Below are 8,531 nucleotides of genomic sequence, written 5' to 3'. Positions count from 1 at the left end.
GTCCACCACTTCCTCCAACACCACCACTTCTAGATCCAGAAGCAGCTCCAGATCCGCCACCCCTCTCGTATCGTGGACCAGCTTGCTACATAAAGTCATACTCTTGGCGGGACTGGTGTAAGGCAGCCTGTAGCTCTGCATCCTCGTCGTGCCCCTGGCCACCCTCCTCCTCTAGGTCAATGTGCCCCCCCTTGCTGCTTGGTCCCTCAGCACCCTATCTCGGGCCCTTGCTTTTGCTTTAACATTGTTCCTGTCCAACTGCTCCCTAAAGAATTCCTTAACTTCGGTCGGAACCGAAGGGCAATCCTTCACATCTTTCCCCCTATGTGCCAAATATTGTTTGAACCGTGTTGCCCCTCCCCCACCCTTCTCCTCCTTGCAATACTTGCATTTGAAACCTCCCCGGACCTTTTGACCATGCTCCCACACTAGGTCTGGCATTGTCCTACAATTACAGAAAAATAGCACGGTGTAAGTTCATGAATATCACATAGTATCTACAATTCGTGCTCTTTTTCATCATACAAACTAGCACGGTCTAAGTTCATGAATCGGCTATTAAATTCATCACTAATATTCAATACAACTCATATCCAAAATGTTGGAATGATTTTTTCTATACATTCCATGCCAAATCAACTAACAAATCCTAACATTTCCTCTAACCCTAGCTTCCCCATTTCCTCTAACTAGCATGAAGTTCATCACATATCACCAGTAACTAACTTAGATCAACATCAACAAGCATCACCATCGCAAAATAACCTCTCATACCTTTCTTTCCCGGAGTCAGCGCCGAAATTCGGACATAAGTAGCGGTTTTTCGCCGGTAAGACAGCGAAATCCAGTCGGGATGCAGCGGTATGCCGCCGCGCCTTCCCAGCAGCGGGATCCTCTACATTCCGGCCGAAATCCGGTGATTTTCCGCCGAAATTTCGGTGCTACGCGGCGAAATCGACTGCTGGCGGCGGCGGAAGGGCGGAGGGATGAAGGGGAACAGAGAGGAGAGCGAGGAGGGCACTGGAAGAGTGACGAGCTGCGTCGGGGCGGACCCAAGTGAGTTGGGTAGGTTAAAACGCTTAACGGGTTTATTATTGGTTAACGGGTCCGAATCCATTTAGTGATTTTAACCAACCAAATCAACTTATTTTTCAATTATTTCAAGTGCTAATTGCTCAGAAAAACACCTAGTTTTTTATCATATTTTTTACATATTTTTTTACAATTTTTTTTGAATTTTTGAATTTTGAAACGAAATTTACCAAAATTCCACTTCCCGGTAACTAGCGAAAACGAAAAAAATACCGAAATTTCGCCGAAATTGTAAACCATGTTCAAGACAACGTATCCTGTTTGTCGTCAAGAATATTTTAATCTATTACCAAGTGATTACACGTGGCTATGTGAAAAAAATTCAAAATGATCAAGATGTCCATGATCATTAGATGTACCGTTATATTGTTATATATACGGTCTAATGTGTTATGAATGCTTTTACTGTTATAAATTTTTGTATTTCGAATATTATTTTAAATATATAGTTTCTTTAAAATGTTTGTTGCAGATAAAATTTAGTGTGAGTATTTTTTTATAATATTGTTATTTAAATATGTACGTGCCGCACGTGCACCCTACTAGTTATAATAAAAGTTAGTATTCCACTATTGATCTCCATAATACAGCTTCGCTCATGCACCCTCAGGTGAATGACCGGAAAAAAGACCTAAGTACCCTCGGGTGAATGGCGGGAAAAAAGACCTAAGTAGGCATAGACAGGGGCAGGCCTAGGATTTGAGGTTTGAGTATTCAAAAATTTCAAAGAGCGAATTATTTTTTGCAGTTTAAAGTATATATTCATAGCACATAATGAAGTACTAAAATTATAGTCATAACTTGAAATTGGTCAACACGAAGATAATAGATGCACTAAATAGTCAACATATCCAAGTTGCAACATGTGAAATAAATAGGAGATAAAACAGAAAAATGATAAAAAAAACTTATAAATTTCAGCCTATAGGTTAACTTTTTGATCCTTAATGCCTTGGAAATAAGATTTCCTTTTCAATGAACGTGACCAAGCAACCATTTAAATATTTGTGCCCCATCTTACTTCTTAGCTTGTTTTTACATAAAGTTTATTATAGATAATATCCTCTAAACACTTGCAGCCGCAAACAGGGAGAAGTAGCACCAATTCAAGAAGTTTGCAAACAATATCATATCGAGAAACCTTTCTGTCTTTAACTAGCATCATAGATAACTCTACTAGACTTCTTAAAATTCTAAAGTTATCATCATTCCTCAAACATTTATATTGTAAGCATATTTTGTGGTGTTATTTGGTATTTTATGATGCATACACATGTTATACACTATATATATTATTAAAAAAATTCTAGGTATTTTGAGAGAAGGAGCGGAGGCTGCTCCTTGCATGGGTCTGCAGAGAGAGGAGCGGGAGAGAAGGGAGCTGTATAGATGGCCATTTGGGCCACCCGTCCTGAGCCCGACCTTGCCCGAGTACGAATTGACCGGGCTAGGCCCGGCACGACCAGGTTAACGGGTCGTGCCGTGCCGCCCGTCATGCCACAGCCTCGGCCCAGGCGCGAGCTCACAGCGGTTTTTAATTTTTTTATTTTTTATTTCCGTTTTTTACAAAAATATATTTTCGATTTGGAAATTTACAGAAATATACCCCGGCCGCCCCGCTGCCGGGTGGCCGGGACCTGGCCGCCCGCAGCCGGGCGGTAGGGGCTTATCCGCAAAAAGACGACAAAAAATTGCAGACAGGTCCCTGGGGACCGGTCGCCCAGCAGCGGGGCGGCCGGCCCCCAGGCCGCCCGGCAGTGGGGCGGCCGGCCTTATTTTTTGCAATTTAGCCTTTTTTGCGAAATAATTTCACATATGTGCCATTTTTATAACTTTTTGCATAAATAGACTCTGGGGGTCGGCGCTGTAATATGTGGCACCGAGATAACACGTCTTGGCGCCACAGATCACGGTGCCGAGGTGCCACGCACGCACAAGCAATCTAGTGAATCTTCGAACTTGCCTTTAATATTTTCGCACATTTTCAGGAGACTAGAATACTGTAAACCACACATCAAATATAACGGTAATAATTAAGAACTAAAAACTGCATTACACAATGTAAACCATAGGAATTATATCATAATACAACGTTAATGAAACACACATCAGACATGCAGTGGCATGGCAGAACCCGTTGCAACTACGGTAAACAGATTCTGAACTAAACTAACATGCCTTAGGTAATTTAGAAAAACATAACAAACACAACGATGCAGCATGTGACTAGCACTAGATAGTCCTAGTAGCCGTACCCCCATGTAGCAAACTGTGTTGAGCCTTCTCCACAGTATCCACCCATTGCAGGCGGTGCAGGCGGTGGTGCCGGAGGGGCAGGGCCCTTCTTCTTGTGACAAGGGCAGTTGCAGTAAGGAATAGTGCATGGTTCATTCTGTGAAGCGGCAGCATTGCTGGTATCATCATCTTCGTCGTCTTTGTTACTCTCGCTCAATTCCTCGTAATGGTTTACCTTGTATTCCAGATCAAAGATCTTTATCTGGAGGTACACGATAAACTCCTGAACTGAATCAATTGGTGCAGGATCGACCCACATGGTAAAACCACAGTTTTCTGGAGCATCTGAAGACTGCAAAATAAATTTCATGTAAGGTATCTCAATGAAGATAATGAAATAAAACAACCGAGTATTACCCATGCGTGTGGGCATTTGAAGAAACGCCGACCGCCATCCATCCCGTCGGTGCACATCTGCACTAAGCAGTCCTCACCATGTCTGCATTTTGGCCATGGTTCTCTACGGTTATCGTATTATCGTAGAGGAGTTTCATTGGTAAATTCACTCTTGTGCTGTGGCGGAAACTCAAACACTGGTTCTGGAAAGCAAACAGGTCCAAGTGGCCCCTCCCATATTATGGGGTCTCCCTTTCTTCCCTCTTTTCCTTTCCCAAAACCGTAGTAATTCTTCCCGCTAGACCCACCTCCAGACATTGGGTATACAATGAGCTTTGGTGTTTGAGTGCTGCTGGGAGTTCACAAACTTTGGAGTATTTATAGGCGCACAAAGGTCTGATACCCAGAGTGTGGAGTGTAAATTGACCTGAAAAGCCTACATGACAACACAGTGAAGAGGCTAGCTGACCGAACACTGAAAAGGCTAGATTCAATTCTCGAACTGACTACTCGATGCATCTCTGTGCATGCAGAGCATCTAAGTGCATGCAGACTCACAACACTGCATCGCTGCCGCTTGGTCGATCGTACCTAGATGCCACCTTCCCCACTACACGCCACAGACATTCGCTGTAGAATGACAGTTCCGTCGTCCTCGCCCGAGAGACTGCACTGCTATTGGGCTGTCGTCTTTTGTCACGTTTGTCTAGGCAAACAATGCGACATATGCGAAACCCGTGATCGCCGTGCTGAGCAGTGGCAACCTGTGATCTCGTACTCGCAGCTAGATACACTATGGTCCCTATTTTGAGCTATACGAGCGTGTCATGAAGTTTACTCTGTATGCGGTAGTCGTCATCATCGTCGGCGGGATCTCGGCCGCTAACTCCTCCCGCAACTAACTTGTCCTTCATTAAATCACGGAAAAAATTCGCAAGAACTTCCCTTATTTCACGAGCATTATGGAACCCACAAACATAACAAGTTCACATCAATAATATCTATAGAAATAAATGACAATGAAACTACCACAATCATAAACAACCATAATCCGAACAGTCGAAACAGTCCATAATGCCGCCGGAGAAATAAGTGCAAACAACTAACCACCCCTACCATTCCGACCTCTCTTACGTTGTGCGTGTACGTGATCTGTAGGGTAGCTATGACGTTCCGGTGGCCTTACGTCTCTGGCAGGACGACGTAACTGAGCCAGAGGTGTATGCAAGCTGGGATCATCGTCCTGGGCAGGCGTAGCAAACAACCGTGTAAAGTCCTCCAAGGAGGCCGCGGTCTGTACATGTGCTCATGTTTTCTGCAAAAATAAAAATTATGTGTCCATAAGAAAGGTATTGAGGGAACAATGTACGACTATAGTACGCATAGAATATAAATTTTTATCGGGTCCATACCAGTCGAGAGTACCAGAGAGTCCCCATGGTGGGTCTATCGTCCTCCGTGTCACCGTACATATCCGGCGTGTACGGTGACTGGTCAATCATGGGACGACCGATAGCAATCCTCTCGTAAGACCAAAGCTGTAGCAGAATTGGGCACCCCGTTAGGACAGCATTCCTATCATTCTGCCGTGATGCCTTGCAGAGTCCACGATATGTGCATGCAAGAACCGCTGAACCCCAACTATATAAGGGTATGGCATCCTCATCTGCATCGGTGATCTCCTGTGCGTATGGCAGAAGCACCCTATCCGCACAGTGCCCGTGTGAGTTGTTGAACATGATGTATCCAAATAACCACAACACGTATGCCTCGAGTGATCTAGTCACGCTGTAGTCATCAGCATCGGCTGCCAACAGATCCGGCTGCAATGAAGTACGAACATTGAGAATAAGAAACACATGAGTTATTTCAAAGTCATAAAATATATCAACAAATCGTTATGCACGAAATTATACCTGAAACTGTAGGAGCCATGACTTGGAAGGGCCTTTCGACTGTGGGTGTGTAACACCCTAAAAACTCACTAATTTAAATCGTGTGCTAAAACCGTTTCTCGTCGTTGAGCTCGACTCCTCCTTAAACCCCGAACCCTAATTCCCAGGGTTTCTCCTGAACAACCCGACACCCGAATTCAATTCACGTCCCATCTTTATCCCATCCAACGCGACGCGTCGCGTCCGGCCGCCGCGAATCTCGCCCCCTCTTTTTCCCTCTCTCCTTTTTCCTCCCTCCCCTCCTGGCCGCGTGCCCCATCTCCCGTGGCCCACGCACGCGTGACGACGCCACACGTGGCCGACCGCGGCCGCGGTCGCCGCTGGCGCGCACCGCCCCCTCCTTTTTCTTTCCCTCTTTCCCTTTTTCCATTTTCTCTCCTCTTTTCTCCCTTTTCTTTTTCTTTCCTCCCTTTTCTTTTTCTCTTTCTCTTTTCTCTCCCTCTCCTTCCTTCCTACCCCGTTGCGCGCGCCTGGCCCAGCCTCCCCTGCCCCTGCCCCGCTCCCGCACTTCCTCCCCGAGCGCTGCTCGACCACGCCGCCCGGCCTCGGCTCCAAGCCCGCGACACCGCCGCACCCGAGCCGCTCCACGCCGCCCGGTCCCGCTCGCCTGCGCCCCACGTGCCCGCACGCTTGCACTGCCGCTGCCCCGCTCCGCTTGGCGCCGCTCACGCGCACGCTCACGCGCACAACACCCGCCGTCGCCGAGCGAGCCGCCGCCGCCCGCGCCGCGCAAGCCACGGCAGCGCGCGCGCGGCCCGCCACACTCGGCAGGGCACGCCGCTAGAAGCACCGCCCGTACGCGCGTGCCCCGCTCCCAGCCCCGCGACGCGCACACGCACGCCGCACCACCCGCCGCTGGCGCCCTGCTCGGCCCGCACGCGCCCACGTGCGCCCGCAGCGCCGCTCGCCGTGCCCTGCCTCGCCGCTCGCGCCGTCGCTGTGCCGAACAGCGCCTCCCCCACGTGCTCGACGACGGCCTCGGCGCCCACGCCCTCGCCGCACGCCGCGTCGCGACACAAGCACGCCATTAATGGCGCTCCGCGCCGCTCGCCGGCCGTCACCTACACCCGGCCTCGCCACCGCCTCTCCACGGCTATAAAAGCCCTCCTAGCACCGCTCCTCCACACCCAAGCTGCCACAGCCACCGCCGCCTCCTCTCCTTAGTGCCAGCGCCGCCGCCACACTCCATTAACACCGCCGCCGCCGGCCCGCGTCGCCCCGCTCCCTCGCCGCGCCCCGAGCCGAGGTGAGCTGGGGAATCGATCTCCCGCACACCCGAGCCCCTTTCCCCCTCCTCTCCGCCCCTCCCCGAGGCCCAGGGCCGCCGGAATCGGCGCCGCCGACGCCCTAGGCCGCCTCCCCTGCTCTGCGGGATGAAGGAAGGGGAAGGAAAGAGCATTTAGCCCGAAAGCCCCTCCCCTTTCCTTTATTTCTTAAAGAAACCCTCCACCCTTTTAGCCTTTTGCAGAAACACCCCCACCCTTAATATATTCGCAAATAAACCCCCCTCTAGTATAAACTTAATTTCAAATACACCCCTGGTCTCTCCAGAATAACCCAAATGCTTCCAAAAATTACAAACAGACCCCTGCCTACTCAAGATTAATTACAACTAGGACCCTAACCCCTTGATTAACCCATAAACCTCTACACAACCTATTATTTCATGCACCAAACGAACTCTGATCGGCCCAAAATTTTACCACGCCTCTCATAACCAAATCTTGGCCATGCCATTAGGAAACCACTCGAAAAATATTACTCCGTACCCCATATCTTATGTGTTCCCGATTCGAGCTCAACGATAGATCTTTGTTTCCTGTGTATTGATTGGGTGCTTATTTGTGTGCGCTGTAGACCACGGAGTGAACGAAGGAGAGGCCGCCAACGAGCAGTACTGTGAGCAGGAGAACGAGGACCCATTCCGTGACCCCGAGCCCGAAGGACAGGGCATCCCAGAAGGCTTTGAAGACGGCAAGTTCAATCCCATCCTTTGATGCATGTTTCTGTCCTAGTTTTTATAAACACGACCCAATGGCCTGCTTTATAAAATTGCATATGTTTTGCTTGCATGAAAACACGGTTGGATAGCCACCCCTTGATTTGTGATGACCATTCCTTGACCACCTAGATTAATGTCTGATTTTGCTTGGACGTTAATCAATATTAGAATGCTTAGGACTTTACTTATAATATGCTTTATTTTTATAAAGAAAATATGTGCGTTTGTGGGATGGGATAAATGTGGTGTTTTTGTAAAGAAAGTTTAGACGGGATGGATGGCATTTCTACGGATTTGCCACTTGGTGTGCTCGTGCCAATGTGGTAGGGCAAGGAAGGGAGATATCCATCTTGTCATGTCTAAGGACCGAGTTGGTGTGTCATCTCACCTAACTCCACTATCGTGCAAACCACTCGGCCGTTGAATGGGCAACGGCGTAGCATAAATCCCACTAGTTGGTGTGATAGCCATCAGGAGGGCTGAGAGCAATGGGTGACCAAGGAGAAGGGATATACTCAGTGTGACTTATACCCCGGTTATACCTCAGAGTTGGGTCGATGACCCATTGGTGAATCCCGTGATGGCTAGTCAGGCTTAGCTAAGGTGTGTAATGGCTATGTTGGGATCTACACCGACACGACGGTGTTCGAGTTGTGGTATCCTACTTGTGGGTAAAGTTGCACACCTCTGCAGAGTTAGAAGCTATTCGAATAGCCGTGCCCATGGTATTGGGCGAGTTACGGTGTGGTCACATAACTAGTGTTTCATTGGGATGGGCTGGTGTGAGTTGTTTTGGAATTGTGTCCGGCAGTTGTGCCGTGTGCTACGACGGACGGGGAGTCCGGTAGCAG

The sequence above is a fragment of the Panicum virgatum genome, chromosome 7K, assembly GCF_016808335.1.
Source record: "Panicum virgatum strain AP13 chromosome 7K, P.virgatum_v5, whole genome shotgun sequence".
In the NCBI taxonomy this organism is placed as follows: Eukaryota; Viridiplantae; Streptophyta; class Magnoliopsida; order Poales; family Poaceae; genus Panicum; species Panicum virgatum.
The sequence above is the reverse complement of the archived record's forward strand: the minus strand, read 5'-3'. Positions refer to the sequence as shown.